Source organism: Manis javanica, chromosome X, assembly GCF_040802235.1.
Source record: "Manis javanica isolate MJ-LG chromosome X, MJ_LKY, whole genome shotgun sequence".
Lineage (NCBI taxonomy): Eukaryota > Metazoa > Chordata > Mammalia > Pholidota > Manidae > Manis > Manis javanica.
Window position 1 is genome coordinate 112,154,814 of NC_133174.1, and position 14,708 is coordinate 112,169,521.

Consider the following 14,708-nt stretch of genomic DNA (forward strand, 5'->3'; position numbering starts at 1 on the left):
ATGGCCCGGCAAAAGAAATACTGAGGAGAAAGAAGACACATCCAGAGTAATAAATTCAAGTAAACAGCAAGTGCCTGAGGGCAACAGCATAGCAAGAAGGAGCCACTGGTATTCTGAGTTGGATGGAAACAAGTAGATTCCATGGAAAATACATGGCTATAATTCCTTACACAGGATTGTCCAGCAGGAAAGGCAATTTCAGCTTGAGGATGGGGATTCCCATGATGTTTCAATGGCTAAACCAAGAGACCCTGTGCCAGGCAGACCTTGTGGTGACTTCTTCAACATCCACTCCTCCTTATCTTAGTGGCCACCTCGAGTTCTTCAATATCACATCCCAGTCCTGACTCCTTCCTGTCACATGTGATTGCAGTCTTGGCGAATTAGCATAATTCAAATCTAAATTACTCAGCACAGCCCCATTCTGTGGCATTGGCTGGCTATTGCCATGACCCACTTGGGACCAATGCAAGTAGCAATTTCCCAGGGGCAGTGGGAAGTTTCTTTTTGTATTATGGAGGAGTTACAGAGGCAACTCCCTCTTCTCCACGTGCTCAAAGAAACAAGGAGCTCCTGATACTGTGGGCAGCCATATGTCAGCCATAAGGAAGTACTGAGTTAAAATAAAGCAGATATTAAGAAATCATAGGCATTAAAAAATCTGACTTTGGTGCCATTTTTGAGCCTCTGACTCAAACAGCATTTGAGTTCAGGTCTACCTTCATTGATTAGACCAGTGAGATTTGAGTTTTCTGTTACTTGTGACCTAGTGTTTCTAAGTGATACAGGCCCAATGGTCATTTTTGGCAGCAAAGACCCAAGCATCAGATGTACTGATGGATTAGATAACTGTTAAGGCCCCACCCCAATGGTAAGAGTCTACCTCACCTCAGTGGTAGAGCTAGAGGGAATTCCTAGAGACAGAGGGCACATGTCATCTAATCAGGGGGATTCATGTCTGCTTTCAAGAGTAATGGAGAGCCAACTTTTCACCCTTCACATAACAACTGATTTGGAGGGAGAAATATCCATCTGCCCAAATCCTCAGTTATAATGGTTCCTGTAGGGGACTGACTGGTGGAATTTTCCATATCTATTATGTTTCATAATGTTTTATTTTATTCTTTCTTTTCCTCATTAGATTGCAAATTCCATGAGCATTTTGGCTGCCAGGCATCTTTCTATAACATACAGCTAACATAGGAGACACTCAAAAAATGGGGGCTAAAATGAAATCTATCAGTCATTGGAGAATATATCAGAAAAAAATTTATGCTGTAATGCAGCCTTTGCATGTGTCATTTTTAATGAATTTTAATAACACATTTTATTATTCCCACCAGTGAGTTTCCTATAATACCTCTGCCCACTTGGGACTAGAGGGAACAATATACAAATTAGTTTAATAATAATCGAACCCTTCAGTAAATGGCCTGCCGATCACCACTGAACTAAAATTCAAGATGTAGATCTTCTACTCTATCATAAGCCAGGTTTCAATATTCACCAAAGGATCACTCCCTCCATTCTCTATTAGCCAGCAAGAATATTCCATCTCTGGCATTCACTGATAGAAAATTTATTTACATTTATTCTCTGAATATTGGTAGATATAAAAGTTTCTCTAAATGCTGATAATTTCTTTTTATTAAGGTAAGATAAAATTCACATTATATAAAATTAGCCATTTGAAAGTGTTCATTTCAGTGTCATGCAGTACATCCACAATGCTGGGCAAACACCACCTCCCTCCAGCTTCAAATGCTTTCATCATCCCAGCACATTCTGTACCCCCAAGTAAGTAAGCACTCCCCATTGGCCCCTTTACCCATGGCCTGGCAATCACCGATCTGACATCTATCTCTATGCATTGACTATTCGGGATATTTCACAGCAGAAAGAAATCATACAATAAGTGACCTTTTGTGTCTGGTTTCCTTCACTTAGCATTATGTTTTAGAGGTTTGTCGATGTTGTAGCATGCATCAGACCTTCATTTCTTTTTAGAGCTGGATAATATTCCATTTTAAGATTGCACCACATTTTGTTTATCCCTTCATCCATTAATGGACATTTGAGTTTCCTCCACCTTTTGGCTATTGTGAATATTGCTGCCACAAAGATCTGTGTGCATGTTTTTATGTGGACATGCTTTCATTTCTCTTGGGAATATACTTAGGAGTGGAATGGCTGGACATATGGTAATTCTACATTTAACTATTTGAGGAACTGCCAAACTGTTTTCCAGAGCAGCTGCAGTATTTTACATTCCCATCAGGAATGTATGACGGTTCCTATACCTATACATCTTTGGCAAGATCTTTATTATCCATTCTTTTTTACTGTATCCACTTTAATGTGTATGAAGTGCTACCACATTGTGGTTTTGATTTGCATTTCCTTAAGGGCATCTTTTCATGTGTTTATTAGCCTTCTTTGGAGAAATGTTTACTCAGGTCCTTTGGAGATTTTTAATTGGTTGGTTTGTCTTTCTGTTGATTTGTAAGAGTTATTTATATATTGGATATTAAATGCATCTTATCAAAAATATGATTTGGAAATATTTTCTACAATTCTGTAAGTTCTCTTTTCACATTCTTGATTATAAACTTAGAGGCATAAATTTTTTAATTTTCGTGAAGTACAATTTATTCTTCAGTTGCCTGTGCTTACAGTGTCAATTTAAGAAACTGTTCAAACTCTTATGCAATGCTGGTAAGAATGTAAACAGTACAACCAATGTGAGAAACATTATGGCTGTACCTCACAAATTTAAACATAAGCTTCCTAGAGAATTAAAAACATATGCTCATTGGTGAATGTAGTAATCACAATGTTGATCACGTGAAACCTTTATAAGATTGCATATCAATGATATCTTAATAAAAAATATGATCATACAAAAACTTATACACCAATAGTCATACCAGCATCATTCATAATAGCTAAAAATGGAAACACCCAAATACCCATCAACTGATATATAGATAAACAAAAGGTGGTATATCTATACAATGTCATACTGTACAGCCATTTAAATAGAATAAAGTATTTATTACATGTTATCGGTACATGAACTTTGAAAACCTTATGTTAAGTGAAAGAAGCCAAGCACAAAGGCCACATTGTATATGGTTAAATTTATATGAAATGCTAAGTGTAAGCAAATAGAGACAGCAAGTAGATTAGTGGCTATTTAGTGGTGAGGGGTGTTATTAAGATAGCAATACTCCTCACATCGACTTACAGATTGAATGTAAAACCAGTCAAAACATCACCTGCTCTTTTTATTGCCAAAACGAATGAGCCAATCATAAAATTCATAAATAGTTACAAAGGACCCCGAATAGCTAAAACAGATTTGGAAAAGAATAGCATAGAAGGATTATTATTTCTCATTCTCAAAGCATACTACAAGGCTACAGTAATTAAGAGTGTGGTCCTGTTATAAGGCTAGAAATATGGACAAGTGGAATAGAATGAGAGTCCAGAAGTAAGCCCATACAACAATGATCAAGTGATTTTTGACAAAGGTGCCATCACCATTGAATAGGAGAAGAGTCTTTTCAATGAATGATCCTGGAACAAGTGGATACCCCCATTCAAAAGAATGATTTTGTCCCCTACCTCATACTATATATAAAAATTAACTCAAAATTGGTCAAAGACCTAATCTTAAGGCCTAAAACTATAATATTCTTCAAATGAAATATACATATAAATCTTGACTTTGGATTATCAAGTTTCTTAAATATTACAGTAAAACACAACTAACAAAAGGAAAAAATAAAATGCACCTCATCAAAATGACAAATGCATATGTTTCAAAGGAAAAACTAAGAAAATGAGACAACCCACAGAATTGGTGAAAATATATGCAATCATAAATCAAATATGGGTCTAGTATTCAAAATACAGAAATAACTTTTTAAACTGAACAACAAAATGATAAACAATCAAAGCAAAAATTGGGCAAAGGACTAGAATAGACATTTCTTCAAAAATGACTAGTAAACATATGAAAAGATGTTCAACATCATTCTATCAGAAATCAAAACTATAATGAGATACCAATTCATGCCCACCATAATGGGTATTAAGGAAAAGAGAAGATAAATGTTTGTGAGGATACAAAGAAATTAGAACCCTGTGTTTTGCTGGTGGGAAAGTAAAATGGTGCAAACACTAAAGGAAAGCAGTTTGACAGTTCCTTAAAAGTTAAACATATAATTATCGTCTCAGTCTGCTTGGGTGGTTTACACAACAGATATTTATTTCTCCCAGGTCTGGAGGCTAGAAAGTCCAAGGTCAAGGTGCCAGCCAATTCTGTTCTTCGTGAGAGTCCTCTTCCTGGCTCACAGACAGCTGCCTTCTTGCAACATCTTCACACAGTGGGGAGAGAGATAGAGGTCTCTTTCCTGTCTCTTCTTAAGAGGACACTAATCTCTTCATGGAGGGTACCCCCTCATGACCTCATCTAAACCTAATTACCTCCCAAAGGCCCCATCTCCTAATACCATCATATTGGGAGTTTAGGGTTTCAACGTATGAAATTTGCGGGGAGAGAAACAGACATTTAGTCCATAACAAGACCATATGATCATCAATTCCACTTCTGGATATACACCCAAAAGGCTTGACAGCAGGGATTTAAAAAGGTATTTGTACTCCCATGTTCATAGCAGCATTATTCACAAAAGCCAAAAGGTGGAAGTAACCCATATTCATCGACAGGTAAATGGATAAGGTAAATGAAATTCTGACATTTGCTACAACATGGATTAAACATGAAAAAATTATTCTAAGTGAAGTAAGCTAGACACAAAGGACACATTATATGATTCAACTCATATGAGGTACTACTATACACAAATGTACAGAAAAAGAAAGTAGACTAGAGATTACCAGGCACTAGGAGACAAGGGGAATGGGAAGTTATTGCTTAATGGTTACAGTCTTTCTTTCTGTTTGGGGTGATGAAAAAGTTATGAAATGGATAATGGTAATGGTTACAAAGCAATGTGAATGCATTTAATGCCACTGAATTGTAAACTTAAAAAATTGATTAAAATGACAAATTTTTCTATGTATTTTGTCACAATTTTAAAAAATGTTGTATGCCAAAAATCATTGCTTTGTATTCTTTTAATGAGCAAATCCACTGAATGTGAATTTTATCTCAATAAAGCTGTTTTAAAAAATCTATTATCACCCAAAAACATATCATTAAGAAGGATAATAATACCTAGGAGCATGTTCAACCAGGGAAATGCAAGGCTTGTATACTAGAAAATACAAACTATTCTTGAAAGACATTTACAAATACCTAGATAAGTGGAAAGCCAACCCGGTTTGATAGATTAGAGAAGTAATATTGTTAAGATGGCAGTTCTCCACAAATCTATCTGCTGTTTGATGCAAGAACTATCAAAATACCTTTTTTACAGAAATAGACGTGCTTATCACAAAATTCATATGGAATTTCAAAAGACCTTGAATAGCCAAAACTATTTTGTAAAAGAACACTGGTGGAGGATTTACACTATCCAATTACACAACTCACTATAAAGCTGCAGTAATCAAAACAGTGTTGTTTCTGCTGTAAATAAAGAAAATATATAGCAGTGGAATAAAATGAAAATCCAGAGGTACACCATATTTCTATGGTCAACTGATTTTCAGCAAGGGTGATGCACTGATCCAATGGAAAAAAAATAGTGTTTTCAGTGAACAGTTCTGTGACAACTAGACATGCATATACAAAAGAATGTATTTGGCCCCTACCTCACACATATACAAAAATTAACTCAAATGAATCAAATACTGAAATGTAACCTAAAACTACAAAAATTTAGAAAGAAACATAGGTTAAATTTTTGTGACCTTAGATTAGGCAATGGCCTCTTAATTATGATACCAAAAGTAAAAGCATGAAAAGTCAGTGAATTGGACTTCATTAAAATTAGCAACGTTTGTGCCTCAAAGGACACTATCAAGAAAATGATGAGACAATTTACAGAATGGGAGAAAATATTTGTAAATCAGGTATCTCATAAGAAGGTAGAATCAAGAATAAGTAAAAATTCTCTCACAACAAAAAGATAAACATCCCAGTTAAAAACTAGACAAAGGATTTGAGCAGACATTTCTTCAAATAAAATGTGTAAAGTCAATAAGCACATGAAAAGATGCTTAAATCATTAGTCATTAGGGAAATGCATATCAAAATCACAATGAGATATCACCCCACATCCATTGGATAGCTACAATTTTTTAAATTAAAAATAAGTGTTGGCTAACATGTGGAGTAATTGGAACCATCATATATTGTAGGTGGGAATATAAAATGGAGCAGTCCCTGTAGAAAACAGTTTGGCAGTTCTTCACAAAGTTAAAAATAGTTACCATATGACCAAAGAACACACTTCTAGAAATATACCCAGAAGAACTGAAAATACATGTTTACACAATAACTTTTCTATGAATGTTCATAGCAACATTAATAATAATAATAGCCAAAAAGTAGAAGAACCCAAATGCCCATCAGCTGATGAGGAGGTAAACAAAATGAGATCCATCCATACAATGGAATGTCATGTAGCCCAAAAAGGGGGAAGGAAAAACTTGCATATGCTACCATATAGACAAACAGCGAAAAATTATGCTGAGTGAAAGAAGCAATACACAAAGACAACTTATATGATTCCATCTATATGAAATGTCCAGAATAGGCAAATGTGAAGAGAACATGTAGACTAGCTGTTTATTATAGTTAAAAGTTATGCAGGATAGGATTGCTAAAGGCTATGGGATTTCTTACTGAAGTGACAAAAATATGTTATAATTGGCTGTGGTGATTGTGCACATATCTATGAATATACTAAAAATTATTGAATTGTGCAGTTTTAAAGGGTGAATTTCATGATCATGTCATGAAAATATGATCAATATGAAAATATGTCATATGAAAATATGTCAATAAAGCTGATTTTTTAAATTGTATTCCTACATACTTGTATACAACAATTGAAAGCAAAATTAAGAAAATAATTACATTTAAAATAGAATAAAAACTGATTTTAAAAATTTAGGAAAAATATTGACAAAGGTATCATAAGACTTATACACTGAAAACTAAAAATATTCTTGAAATCAAGTTAAGAAGATACAGAAAAAAGGGGAAAGCTGTTCTAGTTTCAGAGACTGAAGAACATAATACTGTTAAGATGGTAAACTCTGTACACTGACTTAAAAATTGAATGAAAGGCCTATGAAAATTTGTCATTTTTTCAGAAATGGTTGAACTAATCCTAAAATTCATATGGAATTGAAAAGTACCCTGAAGAGCAAAAATCATCTTGAAAAAGAACAATGTAGGAGAATACAGTATTTCAAAACTTTCTACAAAGCTGAAGTAATCAGAGCAGTGTGTTCCTGCCATAAGGATAGAAACATGGAGGAGTGGAATAGAATGAGAATATTCACACATCTGTGGTCAACTGATTTTCAATGAGCATGCCAAAATCTTTCAAGGAGAAAAAAATAATCTGTTCAAGCAATGATTCTAGGAGAAATAGATATCCAAGTGCAAAAAAAGGATCTTGTCCTTATACCATAAAGCCAATTAACTCAAAACAGATCAAAACCTAAATGTAGGACTTAAAATCTAAAATTCCTGCTAGGTGTAAATATTTGTGATCCTGGATTAGACAAACAGTTTCTTTCCACATCTAGGTATATCCCTAATGAACTGAAAACATATCTTCACACAATAACTTGTCCATGAATGTTCATAGCAGCATTATTCTTAATACAGAAAAGGTAGAAACAATGTAGATGTCCATCAACTGATGAATACACAAACAAATGAGATAAACCCATACAACAAAGTAGTATACAGCCATAAGAGGGAATGAAATACTGCTAAATGCTATCACAAGGAGGAACCCTGGTCACATTTGCTAGGGAAAAGAAGCCAGATACAAAAGGTCACATATTGTATGACGTCATTCACAAGAAATACACAGAATAGACAAATCCATAGAGAGACAGCAAGCAGATTCCTGTTTGACTAGGGTGGGGGGATGATACTTAAAGTGTAGTTTTTTTTTATTATTCATTTTGTTATATATTAATCTACAATTACATGAAGAACATTATGTTTACTAGATTCCCCCTTCACCAAGTACCCCCCACAAACTCCATTAGGTCACTGTCCATCAGCGTAGTAAGATGCTGTAGAATCACTATTTGTCTTCACTGTGTTGCACAGCCCTCCCCATAACCCCCGCACACATTATACATGCTAATCGTAATGCCTCCTTTCTTTTTCCCCACCCTTATCCCTCCCTTCCCACCCATCCCCTTAGTCCCTTTCCCTTTGGTAACTATTAGTCCATTCTTGGGTTCTGTGAGTCTGCTGCTGTTTTGTTCCTTCAGTTTTTTCTTTGTTCTTATACTCCACATATGAGTGAAATCATTTGGTATTTGTCTTTCTCCGCCTGGCTTATTTCACTGAGCATAATACCCTCTAGCTCCATCCATGATGTTGCAAATGGTAGGATTTGTTTTCTTCTTATCGCTGAATAATATTCCATTGTGTGTATGTACCACATTTCTTTAATTGTTCATCTACTGATGGACACATAGGTTGCTTCCATTTCTTGGCTATTGTAAATAGTGCTGCGATAAGCATAGGGGTGCACCGGTCTTTCTCAAATTGGGCTGCTGGATTCTTAGGGTAAATTCCTAGAAGTGGAATTCTGGGTCAAATGGTATTTCTATTTTGAGCTTTTTGAGGAACCTCCATACTGCTTTCCACAATGGTTGAACTAATTTACATTCCCACCAGCAATGTAGGAGGGTTCCCCTTTCTCCACAACCTCAGCAACATTTGTTGTTGTTTGTCTTTTGGATGGTGGCAATCCTTACTGGTGTGAGGTGATATTTCATTGTGGTTTTAATTCGCATTTCTCTGATGACAAGCGATGTGGAGCATCTTTTCATGCGTCTGTTGGCCATCTGAATTTCTTCTTGACAGAACTGTCTATTCAGCTCCTCTGCCCATTTTTTAATTGGATTATTTGCTTTTTGTTTGTTGAGGCATGTGAGCTCTTTATATATTTTGGATGCCAACCCTTTATTGGATCTGTCATTTATGAATATATTCTCCCATACTGTAGGGTACCTTTTTGTTCTATTGATGGTGTTCTTTGCTGTACAGAAGCTTTTCAGCTTGATATAGTCTCACTTGTTCATTTTTGCTTTTGTTTCCTTTGCCCAAGGAGATATGTTCATGAAGAAGTCACTCATGTTTATGTCCAAGAGATTTTTGCCTATGATTTTTTTCTAGGAGTTTTATGGTTTCATGACTTACATTCAGGTCTTTGATACATTCCGAATTTACTTTTGTGTATGGGGTTAGACAGTTGTCCATTTCCATTCTCTTACATGTAGCCGTTCAGTTTTGCCAGCACCATCTGTTAAAGAGACTGTCATTTCCTCATTATATGTCCATGGCTCCTTTATCATATATTAATTGACCATATATGTTTGGGTTAATGTCTGGAGTCTCTATTCTGTTCCACTGGTGGTCTGTGGCTCTGTTCTTGTGCCAGTACCAAACTGTCTTGATTACTGTGGCTTTGTAGTAGAGCTTGAAGTTGGGGAGCGAGATCCCCCCCCCCACTTTATTCTTCCTTCTCAGGATTGGTTTGGCTATTTGGGCTCTTTGGTGTTTCCATATGAAGTTTTCAACTATTTGTTACAGTTCATTGAAGAATGTTGCTGGTAATTCGATAAGGATTACATTGAATCTGTCTATTGCTTTGGGCAGGATGGCCATTTTGACGATATTAATTCTTCCTAGCCAAGAGCATGGGATGAGTTTCCATTTGCTAGTGTCCTCTTTAATTTCTCTTAAGAGTGTCTTACAGTTTTCAGGGTATAGGTCTTTAACTTACTTGTTTAGGTTTATTCCTAAGTATTTTATTCTTTTTGATGCAATTGTGAATGGAATTGTTTTCCTGATTTCTCTTTCTATTAGTTCATTGTTAGTGTATAGGAGAGCCACAGATTTCTGTGTGTTATTCCGTTGCTGTATTCCAATATCAGTTCTAGTAGTTTTTAAGTGGAGTCTTTAAGGTTTTTTATGTACAATATCATGTCATCTGCAAATAGTGACAGTTTGACTCATTCTTTACCAATTTGGATTCCTTGTATTTCTTTGTTTTGTGTAATTGCCGTGGCTAGGACCTCCAGTACTATGTTAAATAACAGTGGGGAGAGTGGGCATCCCTGTCTTGTTCCCGATCTCAGAGGAAAAGCTTTCAGCTTCTCGCTGTTCAGTATGATGTTGGTTGTGGGTTTGTCATATATGGCCTTTATTATGTTGAAGTACTTGCCCTCTATACCCATTTTGTTGAGAGTTTTTATCATGAATGGATGTTGAATTTTGTCAAATGCTTTTTCAGCATCTATGGAGATGATCATGTGGTTTTTGGCTTTCTTTCTGTTTATGTGGTGGATGATGTTGATGGATTTTCGAATGTTGTACCATCCTTGCATCCCTGGGATGAACCCCACTTGGTCATGGTGTATGATCCTTTTGATGTATTTTTGAATTCGGTTTGCTAATATTTTGTTGAGTATTTTTGCATCTACGTTCATCAGGGATATTAGTCTGTAATTTTCTTTTTCGGTTGGGTCTTTGCGTGGTTTTGGTGTTAGGGTGATGTTGGTCTCGTAGAATGAGTTTGGGAGTATTCCCTCCTCTTCTACTTTTTGGAAAACTTTAAGGAGAATGGGTATTATATCTTCTCTGTATGTCTGATAAAATTCCAAGGTAAATCCATCTGGCCCAGGAGTTTTGTTCTTGGGTAGTTTTTTTATTACCGCTTCAATTTCTTTTCTGGTAATTGGTTTGTTTAGATTTTGTGTTTCTTCGTTGGTCAGACTTTTAAGGTTGTATTTTTCTAGGAAGTTGTCCATTTCTGCTAGGTTTTCCAGCTTGTTGGCATATAGGTTTTCATCGTAGTCTCTAATGATTCTTTGTATTTCTGTGGGGTCCGTCATGATTTTTCCTTTCTCATTTCTGATACTGTTGATTTGTGTTGACTCTCTTTTCCTCTTAATAAGTCTGGCTAGAGGCTTATCTATTTTGTTTATTTTCTCAAAGAACTAGTTCTTGGTTTCATTGATTTTTTCTATTGTTTTATTATTTTCAATTTTATTTATTTCTTCTCTGATCTTTATTATGTCCCTTCTTCTGCTGACTTTATGCCTCATTTGTTCTTCTTTTTCCAATTTCAATAATTGTGACATTAGACTATTCATTTGGGATTGTTCTTCCTTCTTTAAATATGCCTGGATTGCTATATACTTTCCTCTTAAGACTGCTTTCGCTGCATCCCACAGAAGTTGGGGCTTTGTGTTGTTGTTGTCATTTATTTCCGTATATTGCTGGATCTCCATTTTAATTTGGTTGTTGATCCATTGACTATTTACGAGCGTGTTGTTAAGCCTCCGTGTGTTTGTGAGCCTTTTTGCTTTCTTTGTACAATTTATTTCTAGTTTTATACCTTTGTGGTCTGAAAAGTTGGTTGGTAGGATTTCAATCTTTTTTAATTTACTGAGGCTCTTTTTTTTGTCCTAGTATGTGGTCTATTCTGGAGAATGTTTCATGTGTACTTGAGAAGAATGTGTATCCTGTTCCTTTTGGATGTAGAGTTGTGTAGGTGTCTATTAGGTCCATCTGTTCTAGTGTGTTGTTCAGTGCCTCTGTGTCCTTACTTATTTTCTGACTGGTGGATCTGTCCTTTGGAGTGAATGGTGTGTTGAAGTATCCTAAAATGAATGCATTGCATTCTATTTCCTCCTTTAGTTCTGTTAGTATTTGTTTCATATATGCTGGTGCTCCTGTGTTGGCTGCATATATACTTATAATGGTTATATCCTCTTGTTGGACTGACCCCTTTATCATTATGTCATGTCCTTCTTTGTCTCTTGTGACTTTCTTTGTTTTGAAGTCTATTTTGTCTGATGTTAGTACTGCAACACCTGCGTTTTTCTCCTTGTTGTTTGCATGAAATATCTTTTTCCATCCCTTGACTTTTAGTCTGTGTATGTCTTTGGGTTTGAGGTGAGTCTCTTGTAAGCAGCATATAGATGGGTCTTGTTTTTTTGTCCCTTCAGTGACTCTATGTCTTTTGATTGGTGCATTCAGTCCATTTACATTTAGGGTGATTATTGAAAGATATGTACTTAATACCATTACAGGCTTTAGTTTCATGGTTACCAAAGGTTCAAGGTTAATCTCCTTAGTATCTAAGAGTCTAACTAAACTCACTTAGTATGCTGTTACAAACACAATCTAAAGCTTCTTTTCTGTTTCTCCTTCTTTTTCTTCCTCCTCCATTCTTTATACATTAGGTATCATATTCTGTATTCATTGTCTATGCCTTGATTGACTTTGGGGATAATTAACTTAATTTTACATTTGCTTAGTGATTAGCTGTTCTACTATCTTTACTGTGGATTTATTGCCTCTGGTGACAGCTATTCAACCTTAGCAACACTTCCATCTATAAGCAGTGCCTCCAAAATAGACCGTAGAGATGGTTTATGGGAGGTAAATTCTCTCAGCTTTTGCTTGTCTGAAAATTGTTTAATCCTTCCTTCAAATTTAAATGATAATCTTGCTGGATAAAGTAATCTTGGTTCCAGGCCCTTCTGCTTCATGGCATTAAATATATCATGCCACTCCCCTCTGGCCTGTAAGGTTTCTGCTGAGAAGTCTGATGTTAGCCTGATGGGCTTTCCTATGTATGTGATCTTATTTCTGTCTCTGGCTGCTTTTACCAGTCTGTCCTTATCCTTGATCTTTTCCATTTTAATTAGTATATGTCTTGGTGTTGTCTTCCTTGGGTCCCTTGTGTTGGGAGATCTGTGGATCTCCATGGCCTGAGAGACTATCTCCTTCCCCAGATTAGGGAAGTTTTCAGCAACTACTTCCTCAAAGACACTTCCTATCCCTTTCTCTCTCTTCTTCTTCTGGTATCCCTATAATGTGAATATTTTTCCATTTGAATTGGTCACACAGTTCTCTCAATATTCTTTCATTCTTAGAGATCCTTTTTTCTCTCTGTGCCTCAGCTTCTTTGTATTCCTCTTCTCTAGTTTCTATTTCATTTATCATCTCCTCCACCATATCCAACCTGCTTTCAATATCCTCCACCATGCTCCTCTATGATTGGATCTCCGACCTGAATTCATTCCTGAGTTCTTGGATGTCTTTCCCTACCTCCATTAGCATGTTGATGATTTTTATTCTGAACTCCCTTTCAGGAAGAGTCACGAGGTCCATATCATTTAAATCTTTCTCGGGAGTTGTATTAATAATTTTACTCTGGACCAGGTTTCTTTGGCATTTCATATTTGTATATGGTGCCCCCTAGTGTCCAGAAACTCTACTCTGGAGCTGCCCAGTCCCTGAAGCAATGTCAGGGGTCACAGTGGAGTGGTATTGGTGCCTGGTGGGAGGAAAGAGCTGTTCCCTGCTTCCCAGCTGCTGTGCCTGTCTCCACTGCCTGAACCAGTGGGCCAAACACACAGATATAAGCTTTTCTCTCAATGCATCCGGATATGGATCACTGCTTTCTACAAGAGGCTGGAATCCCAGTTTCCTCAGGAACTCCACCTGTCCCAGCTTTCCAACCCCATAATCAGAAGAGTATGATGAAAGCACCATGAAATGTAGGTTTGTGCTCCCAGGGCAGATGTCCGGAGCTAGGTATTCAGCAGTCCCATGCCTTCCACTCCCTCCCTGCTCAATTTCTCTTCCTCCTGCTGGTGAGCTGGGGTGGGGGAAGGGCTCGGGTCCCAAGGAGCCACAGCTTTGGTATATTATCCCATTTGGTGAGGTCTGCTCTTTTCTCCAGATGTATGCAGTCTGGCGCTGTCCTCTTTCCTGTTGCTCTTTCAGGATTAGATGCGCAAACTATATTTTCTAATTGTATTCAGTTTTAGGAGGAAACCTCTGTCTCTCCTCTCATGCTACCATCTTTAATCCCAGAAAGATGTTAACCATCATTAGTCATTAAGGAAATACACATCACAACCACAATGCAATCCCACTTCACACTCATTAGGAGGGGTATAACTTTTTAAAAAAGGTAAATACATTGGCAAGGATGTGGAGAAATTGGAACCCTCATGCATTGATGGTGGGAATGTAAAATGGTACAGTTACTGTGGAATACACTTTGATTACCCAGCAATTCCACTCCTAGGTGTATGCCCAAGGAAAAAAAACATGCTCACACAATGACTCATATATCCGTGCTCATGGCAGCTTTATTCATGATAGCCAAAAAGTTGAAGCAACTGAAATGTCCATCAAATGAAGAATGGATATACAAAAGGTAGTATACCCATGCAGTGGAATACTATACAGCCATAAAAAGGAATGGAGTATTGCTACAAGCTACCACATGGATGAACCTTGAAAACATTATGCTATGAGAAGGAAGCCAGACACAAAAGACTATATTGTATGATTCAATTTATACTAAATATCCAGAATATGCAAATCTATAGAGATATCAAGTAGAACAGAGGTTTCTTATGGCTGAGGGAGAAAAGGATAGTGAGCGACTGCTTAGAGCATGGGTTTGTGTTTTAGGGTGATGAAATGTTTTGGCATTAAATTG